Below are 15,388 nucleotides of genomic sequence, written 5' to 3'. Positions count from 1 at the left end.
ACAATCAAGCCAAATCCTATGGGGTAGTTTCTCCACATAAAGTTGGGCAAGATACTAACCTCAACTAGGACAAATCGACCCTTGAAAATAGCTATTCCCTTTAAATGCGCCTCCACACAATTCAAATCTAACCAAAAATGAATTAACAACATCAAACAATGCAAGAGGAACCAAATTACAACATATAAAGCTATGATCTTTACACATTTCCCAAAAAGTCAATAAAAGTCAACCTTGGGCCCTCCCGGTCAAAACTCGGGTCCAAGGGTAGATTCCGACTAAAATAACCCCATGAGTCTATATATGTGATTAGTTTTCAAATCCGAGTCCAAATCGACTCTCAAAACTCAAATCTTCATTTTTCAAAACATTGACAACAATTCCCAATTTTCCTCTTTGATTCTCATGAATTTGTTGTTAAACCGCATATATAATCAAGAAATATAGTTGAAAATTTATTAGAATCACTTACCCAAAGTTTGTAGATAAAAATCCCCTCTCCAAATCGCCTCCTACCAAGTCTTGGGCTCTAAATTATGAGAAATGAGACTAAATCCCGACTTTCCAGCCCTTATGTTCAGATGCAGGTGTTGCATTTGTGACACTGGGTTCACATTGGTGAACCCTCTCAATTGCGAAGAAAACCTCGCAAACGCGGTAACTGTCCATCCTCAGGGGGTATCGCAATTGCGACACAGGCTTCACAATGTGATGCTAGTGCTCGCTATTGCGATTATTGCAGCACCAACACACTAGCAACCTGATTTCAGTCCAAAACCATTATGTGGCACGCCCAAACTCACCCAAGCCCTCGGGACTCCAAAACGAACATCCACACAGGTCATAAGCATCATAAGAACTCGCTCCTATGATCAAAACAAACAAAAAAATAACACCTAGAACTACGAATGGGACATCAAAACGCATGAATTTCAAAGAAAAATTCAAGAACTTCTAAAATTGCAACCAAGTGTCTGAATCCTATCAAATCAACTCCAAATGACACCAAATTTTGATGACAAGTTCTAAATAGCATAACGGTCCGATTCCGAGTCCTAAAATCAAATTTTGAACCCGATAGCCAAAAGACAACCTATGATCAAACTTTTAAACATCAAATTGCCAACTTTCAGTAAAACAACATAAATCAACCTATGGACCTCCGAATTCGAATATGAGCATACGCCCAAGTCCAAAATCACGACACGAACCTATCGGAGCCATCAAAATACCGTTATGGGGTCGATTTCACAAAAGTCAAAATTAGTCAACATTTCTAACTTAGGTTTCTAAGACAAGAACCGAAGGGTCCAAATCAACCTAAAATCTTCCCAAGACGAACTAACCAACCTCACAAGTCATAAAACCACAAATACACATGTTTGAAGCATCAAAAGAGAAAACGGTGCGCAAATACATAAAACAACCGGTCGTGTCGTTACACCAAGTGATGTAAATCGTCCCAAAAACCGCCCAAATCCGAGCTCTATATCTCAAAATATGATAAAATAACTCAACCTTCAAAATAAATAGGATCTGTCCAGCCATCTCCGCATTTGCGGACCAAATCTCGCACCTGTGCTCCCGCATCTGTGAGCAAAATCTCGCATCTATGAACTCAACTTACATGACCACAACTGCATATGAACTTTTCAAAACTCTCGGTCAAACCTATGAACTTTCCAAAACTTCAAATTGCCAATTTTCGTCAATTTAAGCCAAAACCTTCTAGAAACATCTAAATGCAAATTCGGGCATATTCCCAAGTCCAAATTCACCATCCGGACCTAATGGAACCATCAAAACTCGGATCTGATGTCAATTATACAAAAGTCAAACTTGGTCAAGTCTTCCAACTTAAAACTTCCTAGCTGAGAATCTTTCCTCCCAATCAATCCCAAACCACTCAAAAACCAAAACCGACAACACACGCAAGTCATAATGCATCATATGGAGCTATTCAAGACCTCAAACTATCGAACGGAATGCAAATGCTCATAATGACCAGTCGGGTCATCACATTCTCCCCCACTTAAACATATATTCGTCCTCGAACGTGCCAAGAGTCATTCTGAAGCCGTCAAATCACTGTATAAATTTATCATACACAATCCCATGGTTGATACCACGTCACCCCAATCCATAAAAGCACGACTGCCCAACCTAAATAATTATCCTTACTTTAACCTTAATCCACAAACCTTAGAACCAAATCTCCAACATCCGGAATCCATTATAAGACCTGATTCTCTCATCCAAACACTGTATATGTCTGAACAAGCTATATCAAGCCATAATTATATTGCAAGATATAATCACATGATATACCACATAACTCAGATACTTATAGCAACAACTTCCGATCATAATAGCTTCTCAATAACAAGCCCGGTACCAGCAACAACTCATATCAAATAAAACCTTGTTCTTTCGTACACTGCCAATGATGATAGAAACATGCAGAAATGCATAATCATGGCCAGAATCATGGAGAAACAGATAGCATAATATACCACCAACAGTAAGACCACAACCAAGGCGCCACTAATCATTCAACACTCTAAGAGCCATCTCACTCGAATTCCTCCACAAGGCCCTAATAGAACCACATCACGTGTGTAAATAGTCAGCAGTCTCATATCCCATCTTGGTATAGAAGAGTAACACATGGAACATATCGGATACGAATAAGATCAACTCTAACCGAATGACACACCTCTCAACAATGGCTGTGCTGAGTAAATAAGTCGATCCGATGTAGAATACACATCCTTATTAGGCCTACCACTGGCCTCCAAATCAATTCCAATCCTCCCGAAATAGGTACATAACCTTCAAAAAGTCCACAATAGCATATCCATAACACATAAAATCAGACGTCAACCTCTTAACATACCTTCACAATCCACAACCAAGGAACAATCTGCCTCTGAGAACCCTTCTAATCTTCAAATCCCTAGAATACAAGAATCTCCATGTCTGATCCAAACTCCACCACTCATATGGCTAACACATCCCTCATACACAATCATCTCATGAGAAATAATTCAATAATTCTTCTGTGCCATATAGCAAAATTTGAACATCAGTTGTTGATCAACCAGGCATTTACCGTGATACCGGTCAAGAATCCGCAAGTCAAAGAACATTGCGCCTTCTGAAATGCATACCCTCTCAGGTGATACCAGATAGTGCCAGCATTCTTCTACATATCTGAAACTATCCATGTTGACTAGAACTCATAACCTTCCCTTCGAACGAAACTGCAACCTTGTACATGCAAACCTCAATCCCACACGAGAACCCCATTATCAACTCTGATCATAAGTAGGATACATACTCCATCAACTAAAAACCTTCCACTAACCCCTATCCAAGAGAAAATCACAACATGCAACATATGCCTCATGCCTGTCGAGAACATTCATTCCAATCCGTGGTCGAAATCATCAAGAACTCTTCAAAACTTATTAGAACAAAACCAAGCCATCCGAACTGAATCCCTCTAACTCAACCAAGTCACACAGATCACCAAGCTCAAGAGAATTGGCACAAAACACTTGTAGAGTCTCACAACCAAGGGAACCGATCACTTGTATTACTATGCTGATCAAAACCAATACCAAGACGACCTATTTCTTCGATTCCCTCTCTACTTACCTTCATGTTTGCTCTTCTCCTTGCAAGTACACTATGATCCTTAACCAAAACTCACCCCAAAAGATCCTAGAATGAACCCGAATCGTCTTAAAGCCCATAACCCACTGTATTCACTCTTAAGCACCCAATAATACCACAATCGAGATACCCACTCTGAAGAGACCTTATGTGAATTAGAAGTTGTTACTTTAACCTCTCTGATACTGAAATGTAGAATCACTAATGATATAAAAACACTGCAATTCTCGGCACCAACCAAAGGAAATGTCAGATCTTAGCAATACACAAATTCGAGGAAATCCTCAAATACCACATACAAATCTTGACCTCATTAGAACCTTCTCTAGATTCATCCACTATGCTCTAACCTCCAATGCACCGATAAAATAAGCTGAGCGACTTGTGCTCAACTAGCACACAATCACCAAAAGATGTAACCCCCACCTTAAGCAATCGAGTAAATTCCTTCTCCTTGCACACTATGTCAACTACAGATAACAAACCAAAATGCAACAAAAACAAAAACATACCCAGTGTAGTAGATAACAAACCAAAATCACTCCAAGACTTCCATATATCCATAAAGTGTAATACACCATACATCTGGCAATTTGTATTTCCCTGCACTAACCTCGAAGCCAGCCCCCCTTTAAGTCCTAACTGATCCATAAATATGCGTCAGACCAAAGCTAACATAACACATAACCATACAGCTTGTTCATCGATAGAAGACTCACCCACTTGGCTCGAAGCCATAGAACATGACATTCGATAACCCACAAATACCCTTACTCTATAACTGGAATAATCGATCACTGTAATTCAACTAATTCCTTCATATGCTCATGTAGCTCTAATCATAAAATACCTCAAATCATCTGCTAAGCGCATATCCATCCTTGTGACAATCGTACAAACTTCCTCAAGTGATCCGAATGCAAATTGAAGCACATACACATCCCACTAGAGGAAAGAAAACTCTTCACATAACCATCATAGGGAACACACAACCTCAGAACATCCCGAAAGAGATAACCCACCTGCTTAGCCTCAAACTTGCATTTCTCTATGTCGTTTGTCATGACCCAAAATTCCAACCTATCGTGATGGCGCCTAACACACTTGCTAGGCAAACCGGACATAAAAATAAAGAACCAAAATAGCAAAATTTAAATAATGAGTATAAGTTTGAAATCTTATTATAACAAAATAGTGCTAATACATGATATGTCCCATAGAACTGGCAAATACAGAGTCATGAGCTCTAATATGGAAATACAAGTCTGAAATGACCTAGTACGATACTCTCTAAAACAAAGACAATAGTACATAATAAAAGAGATGCCAAGACTGCGGTCAAGAATGCATTGCTACCTCATCTCTCAGCAATCAACTCTGCTACTAGCCTCGGCTACTAATGACTGAGTCCGTCACCTGGATCTTTATAATTAAGTGCAGAGTGTAACATGAGTATAATCAAACGAATATACTCAGCAAGTATGATAACTAACCTCGGTGAAGTAAAAGAAGCAAGAATTATAAATGTTACTTGCTATAACCTATATAGTTTTATAAATCAAACAAGTATTGAAATGTGATAAAGTGTGAGGCAAAGAAAGAACTATCTGTGTGCGCATGTACAATAACTCAAGTACTCTGCTACATCAATGTTTCATCATGTGAAGACGATATGCAGGTAAATCAGGTAATTAACCATGGATATTGATCGTAAAGATGAAATGCAAAAATCCAAAAAAAACCACTAGCCAGATTTTCCTCAATATTTCCATAACCGTATCAAACCACTGATCAGTTTCCTCAAATCTGCGTGTACCCTATCAAGAGAGAAACATTAGAGGGTTATCCTAGGGGGGTGGATCCATATCTACGTGCTGCATAGACATCTCATGTGCTAATAATATCAACCACACGGACAACTCATGTATTGCACGGACAACCCACGTGCTAATAATATCAATATCTGGATCTGCATTGACAACTTACGTGCCAATAATATCAACCGCACGGACAACTCACATGCAAATAATCACAATCCACGTGGCGTGGTCACAAGCTACCAGTCTAGCTCATAACACATAGAAAGCAAGTATACGAGAATACAACTACATGATCAATGAATATCAAGTTTCATGCTCCTGAACTGGTATAAGTAATATGCTATAGTGTAGGTATGTGCAATGTGTGCTATATCATCTAGAACAAACAATTTCATCATGAAATAGTAGTTTATCGGGCTAAATCGGGAGAACAACCTCAACGAAATCTCAAATGTGATACAAATAACTCACTGAGGGGTACAAATAGGAGAAACACCACAATTTGAAGCTTACCAATCTATTCAATGCATGTCATAGCCTAAGCACTACCCGAGCATGAAAATAGTACCCCGGTGCACGCATATAGGCTCAACCCTACACATATGCGCCACTCATAGCACGTATCTATCATAAATAATTCAGGCAACTAGTGCCTCAACCAAGTTTAGGTAAGATACTTACCTCAAGCAAGCCAAATCACTCCTCTAACAAGCTCTTCCCATGCATATCAATCTCCGGACGGCTCGAATGTAGCCAAAATAACTCAATACCATCAATAATATCCATAGGAAACAATTCCAAATGATAAAGCTAAAGTCTTGAATCAAATATGCAAAGTCAACCCAAAAGTCAGCCCCAGGCTCGCAACTCGGAACCCTACAAAACTCACAAATTCGAACACCCATTCAATTACGAGTCCAACTATACTAATTTCATCCAATTACATCCACAAATTGACCCTCAAATCACCAAATCTCACTCTCCAATACCATGGGCTAAAATCCCCAAATTTCACTTCAATTCACATCAACTAAGTATAATAATCAATGGGTAATCAATATTTATCAACAAACGTGATTAAACTTCACTTAGCTCGTCAAATGTAGCTAAACCCCACTCCAAAATCTCCCTTAGCCTAGTACCAAAACTCTCCAAGTGAGAAAAACCATGAAACCCTTCGAATGTAAGATCTGTCAGTGAATCCAAACATACGGTCACTTAACTGCATCTGCGGTCCTGCTTCACCGGAATAGTGGCCGCATCTGGGCACCCGTCCAAAAATATTACCTTCCTCTTTTGCGGACAAAAACTCGCATCTGCGAGAGCGCATCTGCGGACACCCCCGTCTAGCTCTGCTTCCGCACCTGTGCACGCCTGGCCACACCTGCGGTGCAAGGTCCACATTAGCGGACTTTCCTTGAAGCTTCCCCCTTCGCTTCTGCGACCTTTTAGCCGCACATGCGGCTCCACATCTGTGGCCAAATCCACCACAGATGCGATCACACCAGAAACCATAAGGCTTTAGCAATAACACCAAGTCAAAAATGAATCTGAATTCAATCTGAATCGCACCCGATGCCCCAAGGACCTCGTCCAAACATACCAACAAGTCCTAAAACACAATACAAATTAGCTCGAAGCCTCAAATCACATCAAACAACACCAAAACCACGAATCGCACATCGATTCAAACCTAATGAACTAATGAACTTCCAACTTCTAAAAATAATGCCGAATCATATCAAACCAATTCCGATTAAGCTCAAATTTTGAACACAAGTCATAAATGACAAAACATACCTACTTCAACTCTAGAAACCGAAGTCCAAACCCGATATCGATAAAGTCAACTCTCGGTAAAACCTCTCAACCTTCAACTTTCCAACTTTCTCCATAAATCATCAAATCACCATCTGGACATACGCCTAAGTACAAAAACACCATACGAAGCTATCGGGACCATCAAACTCCATTTAGGAGTCATCTATGCAAAAGTCAAACTCAGTCAACTCTTCCAACTTAAGTTTCCAACATTGGGACTAACTGTCCCAATTCACTCTGAAACATCCCTAAAACCAAACCAACCACCTCGACAAGTCACATAACAACAATGAACATATAAGAAGTAGTAAATAGGGGAACGAGGCTACAATACACAAAATGACCGGCTGGGTCGTTGCATTCTCCCCCTCTTAAACAAATGTTCCTCCTCAAATGGGTCTAGAATTATACATGGTCTCTCAAATAGGTGTGGATAACTGCTTCACATCTCTCGCTTAGTCTCCGAAGTTGCCACCTTGACCGGTTGACTGCTCTGACAAACTTTCATTGATGCTATATTCTTCGACCTCAACTTTCAAACCTGCCGGTCCAAAATGGCCATAAGCTCCACATCATCAGTCAAATCCCCATCCAGTTGTACCGTGCTAAAGTCCAGAATATGTGACGGATCACCATAATACTTCCGGAGCATAAAAATATGAAATACTGGGTGAACGCTTGATAGACTAGGTGGAAATGCAAGTTTGTAAGCCACATCACCCACTCTCTCAAACACCTTGAAAGGACCAATATACCGAGGGCTCAACTTTCCCTTCTTCTCGAACCTCATCACAGCCTTCAGGGGCGAAACACTGAGCAAAACCTTCTCACCCACCATGTACGAAACATCACGAACCTTGCTATCAATATAACGCTTCTGCATGGACTGGGCAATACGAAGCCATTCTCCAAGAAATCACAGACTAAATAAGTGCCCACCAACCTAGCCTCCCCAGGCTTAAACCAACCAACCGGAGAATGACATCTCCTCCCATATAAGGCCTCAAAAGGAGCCATCTGAATACTCGACTGGAAGCTCTTGTTGTAGGCGAAATCTGCTAACGAAAGAAACTAGTCACACGAACCTATGAAATCTATAACATAGGCCTATAACATATCCTCCAAGATCTGAATAGTGTGCTCGAACTACCCGTCCATCTGAGGATGGAATGTTGTACTCAACTCAACCCGAGTGTCCAACTCTCGCTGCACTGCTCTCTAAAATTGCAATTTGAACTGCATGCCTCAGTCATAAATGATGGAAATGGGAATGCCATGCAAGCAGATAATCTCCCTGATGTAAATTTGAGCCAACTGCTATACGGAATAGGAAGTCACTACTGGAATGAAGTGTGCGGACTTAGTCAACCGGTTCATAATAACCCAGACTGCATCATATTTCTTCAAGGTCCATGACAAGCCTACCATAAAATCCATAGTGATGCACTCCAGTAACTCCAATCTCTAAATCAACCCTCCAGGTTTCTGCTGCTCATACTTTACCTTTTGACAATTCAAACGCCAAGAGACATAAGCAACAATATCTTTCATCATTCTCCACCACCAATAGTGTTATTCAGGTCACGGTATGTCTTTGTGACACCTGAGTGACTGGAATAGCGCAAGTTGTGAGTTTCCTCAAGGATCAAATCTCTCAACCTATCAACATTTGGAACACAAATCTGGCCTTTAATCCGCATAACACCATCATCACAAATCTTAACTTCCTTAGCACCACCCCGCTGAAACATGTACATCAATACCAACAAGTAAGGATCATTAAATTGGCGAGCCTTGATACACTACAACAACGAAGACTATGCCACAAAATAAGCAAGAATATGGCTGGGCTCCAAAACATCTAATCTAACAAACTGATTGTCCAAGACCTGAACATCCATGGCTAGTGGCCTCTCTATTGCCGGTAAATATGCCAAACTTTCCATACTCTCAGCCTTCCTACTCAATGCATCGGCCACCACATTGGCCTTCCCTAAATGATATAATATGGTGATATCATAGTCTTTCAGCAACTCTAACCATCTCCGCTACCACAAATTAAGATCGTTCTGCTTGAACAGGTGTTTGAGACTCCGATGGTCGGTATAGACCTCACAATGAACACCGTATAGATAGTGCCTCCAAATATTCAATGCATGAACAATGGGTGCCAAATCTAAGTCATGCACGGGGTAATTATTCTCATGAACCTTCAACTGAGAAGCGTAGTCAATCACCATACCGTCCTACATTAACACTGTATCAAGCCCAACACGCGATGCATCATAATACACATTGTAAGACCTGAACTTGTAGGCAACACCAACACTAGGGATGTAGTCAATGCAATCTTGAGATTCTGAATGCTCATCTCACACTAGTCGGTCCATCTAAAAGGAGCACCCTTCTGGGTCAATCTAGTCAAAGGTGCAATAATGGACGAGAAAATCTCCACAAAACGGTGATAATAACCTGGCAAACTAAGAAAGCTCTGAATCTTACTAGCTAAAGACGGTCTGGGCCAACTTTGAACTGCCTCAATCTTCTTCGGATCTACCTTGATCCCCTCACTAGACACCATGTGGCCCAAGAAAGTCACCAAATCAAGCAAAAACTTACACTTGGAGAATTTAGCATATATCTTCTTCCCTCAAAGTCTGGAGTACAATCCTCAGATGCTTTTCATGATCCTCCTAGCTGCGTGAGTACACCAATATATCATCAATGAATACTATGACGAAAGAATCAAGATACGACTGGAACACACTGTTCATCATGTGCATAAAGACTACTGGGGCATTAGTTAGCCCAAAAGACATCACAAGAAACTCATAGTAACCATAGCGGGTCCTGAATGCCGTCTTCAGAATATTAGAATCCTTAATCTTCAATTGATGATACCCCGACCTCAAATAAATTTTCAAAAACACTCTAGCACCCTGAAGCATGTCAAATAAGTCATCAATGCTTGGAAGTGGGTACTTGTTCTTAATGTAACTTTGTTCAGCTACCTATAGTCAATACACATCCTCACAGTACTATCCTTTTTCTTCACAAATAGAACCGGTGCACCCCAAGGCGACACACTGGGCATGATGAAGCCCTTATCAAGCAACTCCTAAGTTGTTTCTTTAATTCTTTCAATTCTGCTGGTGCCATGCAATATGGTGGAATAGAGATGGGCTGAGTACCCGACACCAAATCAATACCAAAATCAATGTCCCTGTCGGGTGGCATGCCCGACAGGTCTGCTGGAAATACATCTGGGAAGTCTCGCACTACCATAACTGACTGAACGGTAGGAGTATCAGCACTAACATCCCTCGTGAAGGCCAAATATGCCAAACATACCTTCTCAATCATCCGATGAGACTTGAAATGTGAAATCACTCTACTAGGAACATAATCCAGGGTGCCCCTCCACTCAACCCTAGGCAACCCCGGCATTGCCAACGTCACAGTCTTAGCGTGACAATCCAGAATAGTGTGACATGGAGACAATCAATCCATGCCTAAAATCATATCAAAATCAATCATGATATGGAGTAAATGATCCATTACCTTCTCTAATCCCCCAATAGTCACCACACACGACCTAAAAACACAGTCCACAACAACATAATCACCCACCGGCATAGATATATGAACATGTATAACTAAAGAATCATGGGGCATATCCAAATAACGAGCAAAGTATGATGACACATATGAATAAGTGGAACCAGGATCAAATAATATCGACGCATCCCTGTGGCATACTGAAACAATACATGTGATCACAGCATCAGAAGCAACAACCTCTGGCCTGGCTAGAAATTCATAGCAACGGGCCTGACCATCACATGATTGACCTCCCCCACTAGGAAGACCTTGTGATGACTGTGTCCCACCCCTAGCTAGTTATGCAGGTGGTGTGCCTGCTGGTGCTGACATCATAGGCTGAGAGCTCTGCTGTGGGACCTTACTCAATAGTCTGGGCAATCTCTTTTGTGACGACATAAGTCCACGCACTCAAAACAACCTCTCCTCTAACGAAGCCGCTGAAGCATGATAATCTGAATAGCTCCCCGAGGAACCCTATGTAGATGAAGCATGGTAAGAACTCTACGCCGGGAATGCATTGAATGCTGATTGAGTTGGGCGTGCACTGTAGTAACTGTGGCTAACTAAAGTACCACAAGGAACATAGCGAGCTGCCTGAATGGGTCTAGAAGGACGACCTCTGTTGTAATGGGACTAGCCTCCATATGAGCCAGTGCTGAAACCACTTGAACTACGAGGACTCTTGGCGTCTAGAAATCTCGACCACCTGGTCAAACCTAGCATCCATCGCAACCTCTCGAGCCATACTAAAACATAAACCATAGTTGGGACCAACCATATTGCATGACAAGCCAAATCTTGGAAACTCATCTCATACTGAGTCACTGTCATACCCTCCTAGTGTAGCCACCCAAACTGCTTACGTAGCTCCCCTCTACGAGTCGGTGGGAAAAACCTCTCTAAGAAGATAATTGAGATCTCATGCCATGTAAGTGGCACTGCATCGGCTGGCCTGCTCAATGCATAAGTCTGCCACAATCTATAAGTTGCCTCTGTCAGCTGAAAAGTACTAAATGCAAACCCACTGGTGTCAAAAATACCTACTATCCGAAGAATCTAATACCACCTCTCCAAAACCTCCTAAGCATCCTCTAACTTTGCTCAACTGAAATCTGGAGGCTTATGCCTCCCAAAGAGCTCTAACCTCTTCTGCTACTCATCACTCATAAGTGGACCAACCTCGGCCCGAGCAGCAGCAACTGACTAAACTGGCAATACACTTGGTGTTTGGTGACCCTAAGCTAGCTGCTCTAGAATACGGGCGACGGGAGTCTGGGCACCTCCGCCCAGCCTGTGAAGTGGCTGGTGTAGCTAGAACAAAAACTGCCTGAGCCAGGCTCGTGCACACAATCAAAATCTTGGCCAAGGCCTCTTGAAGTCCAGGATTAACAATGGGAACTATTGGTGCCTGAGTTTGTCCTAACGGATCAACAACATCTAGTAACTGGTGGCTCCGCGTGTGCTGATCTAGCTGTAGTACGAGCGACACCTCGGCCACTACTGCAGCCCTAACTGGTGGTACTGGTGGTAGTCCGCCTGATATGGTCGCACGTGTCCTCACCGTCTATGAGAGAATAGAATAGTCAAGTTCTAAACTTCTGAAATAAAAAACTCGCACAACAAGAATGTAAGAAAGTGAAGTTTCCTAACAGTTCGACATCCTCTCGAAGATAAGTACAGACGTCTCTGTACCGATCCGCAAGACTCTACTAAACTTGCTCATAACTCGTAATACCTATGAACCTCGGACACTAATACCCACTTGTCATGACCCAAAATTCCAACACGTCATGATGGCGCATAACACACTTGCTAGGCAAGCCGGACATAATAATAAAGAACTAAAATAGTGGAATTTACAGAAATAGTATAGGTCTAAAATGTTAATATAAGAAAATGGTGCTAATACATGATATATCCCCAGAGCTGGCAAATACATAGTCATGAACTCTAATACTAAAGTACAAGTCTAAAATGACCAAGTACAATATTGTTTTAAAAAAAGACAACTGTACATAAGAAAAAAGATGCCAAGACTACGGTCAAGAATGCATTTCTACCTCGTCTCTCATCAATCAACTCTGCTACTAGTCCCGGCTACTAATGACTGGGTCCGGCACCTGGATCTGCTCAATTAAGTACAGAGTGTAGTATGAGTACAACCGAACCAGCGTACTTAGCAAGTATCGTAACTAACCTCGACGAGGTAAAAGAAGCAAGAATTATAAATGATACTTGCTATAATCTGTACAGTTTCATAAACCAACAAGTACAGAAATGTGATCAAGTATAAGGCACATAAAGAACTATCCATGTGTGCGTGTACAATTATCCAAGTACTCTGCTCAGTTAATGTTACAACTTGCGAAGATGATATGCAATTAAATAAGGTAATTAACCACAGAAATTGCTCGTAAAGATGAATTGCAAAAATATGAAAACAATACTGGCTAGATTTTCCTCAATATTTACATAACCGTATCAAACCACTGATCAGTTTCAAAAAATCTACGTGTACACCATCAAAAGAAACATGAGATGGTGACCCTAGGGGGATGGATCCATATCCACACGCCGCACGGGCAACTCACGCACTGCACGGACAGCACACGTGGCAATAATATATCTAGATCCGCACTAACAACTCACGTGTCAATAATATCAACCAAACGGACAACTCACATGACAATAATCACAATTCGCCAAGCGTGGTCACAAGCTAGCAGTCCATCTCATAACACACAGAAAACAAATATATGAGAATACATGTACATGATCAATGAATATCAAGTTTCATTCTCCTGGACTAGTATAAGTAACATGCTATTGTGTAGGCATGTACAATGTGTACTATCACAACTAGAATTTCATCATGAAATAGCAGTTATCGGGCTCAATCGGGAGAGTAACCTCAACAAAATCTCAAATATGGAACAAATAACTCACAAAGGGGTACAAATAGCAGAAACATCACAGCTTGAAGCTTAGCAATCCATTCAAGGCACGTCATAGCCTAAGAACTACCCGAGCATGAAAATAGTACCGAGGTGCACGCATATGGGCTCAACCCCACACATATGCGCCACTCAAAGCACGTAGCTATCACAAATAATTCAGGCAACTAGTGCCTAAACCAAGTTAGTTAAGATACTTACTCGAACAAGCCAAATTACTCATCTAACAATCCCTTCCCACCCGTATCAATCTCCGGACGGCTCGAATCTAGCCAAAATAACTTAATACCATTAATAATATCCATAGGTAACGATTCCAAATGATAAAGCTAAAGTCTTGAATCAAATATGTAATGTCAACCCAAAAAGTCAACCCCGTGCTCGCACCCCGGAACCCGATAAAATTCACAAATTCTGAACACCCATTCAATTACGAGTCCAACCATACTAATTTCATCCAATTCCATCCACACATCGACCCTCAAATCACCAATTCTCACTCACCAATACCATGGTCTAAAATCCCCAAATTTTAGTTCAAATTCACATAAACTAGGTGTAATAATAAATATTTATCAACAGAGTGATTAAACTTCACTTACCTCTTCAATTGTAGCAAAAACCCTCTCAAATATTGCCCTTAGCCGAGTCCCAAAACTCTCCAAATGAGAAAAGCCATGAATACTTTCGAATATAAGATTTGTTAGTGAATTCGCACCTGCGGTCACTTAACCGCATCTGCTGTCCCACTTATGCGGAATAGTTGCCGCATCTGCGGCCCCCTCCAAAAATTCGACCTTCCGCTTTTGCGGACGAAAACTCGCATCTGGGAGAGAGCATATGTGCACATTCATCTGCTTCTGCGGACTCCCCTGCCCAGCTCAGCTTCTGCACATGTGCACGCCTGGGCACATCTACGGCTCCGCATCTATGGCCAAGACCACCCCAGATACGATCACACTAGAAACCATAAGGCTTCAGCAATAACACCAAGTCCAAATGAATTTTAATTCAACCCGAATCACACCTGAGACCCCCGAGACCTCGCCCAAACATACCAACAAGTCTTAAAACACAATACAAACTCGCTCGAAGCTTCAAATCACATCAAACAACACCACACCCATGAATCACACATCGATTCAAGCCAATTGAAGTAATGAACTTTCAACTTCTAAAACTAATGTTGAATTATATCAAACCAATTTCGAATTAGCTCAAATTTTGTACACAAGTCATAAACGACACAACAAACCTACACCAACTCCCGGAACTGAAATCCAAACCCGATTTCGACAAAGTCAAGTCTCGGTCAAACCTCTCAACATTCCCAACCTTCAACTTTCCAACTTTCGCCAAAAATCATCGAATCGACCTAGGGACCCCCAAATCAACATCTGGACATATATTCAAGTCTAAAATAATCATATGAAGCTATCGGGACCATCAAAACTCCATTTTGAAATTGTCTATGCAAAAGCAAAACTCTGTTCAACTCTTCCGACTTAAGTT

This window comes from Nicotiana tomentosiformis, chromosome 10 (genome assembly GCF_000390325.3).
Source record: "Nicotiana tomentosiformis chromosome 10, ASM39032v3, whole genome shotgun sequence".
Classification (NCBI taxonomy): domain Eukaryota; kingdom Viridiplantae; phylum Streptophyta; class Magnoliopsida; order Solanales; family Solanaceae; genus Nicotiana; species Nicotiana tomentosiformis.
The sequence above is the reverse complement of the archived record's forward strand: the minus strand, read 5'-3'. Positions refer to the sequence as shown.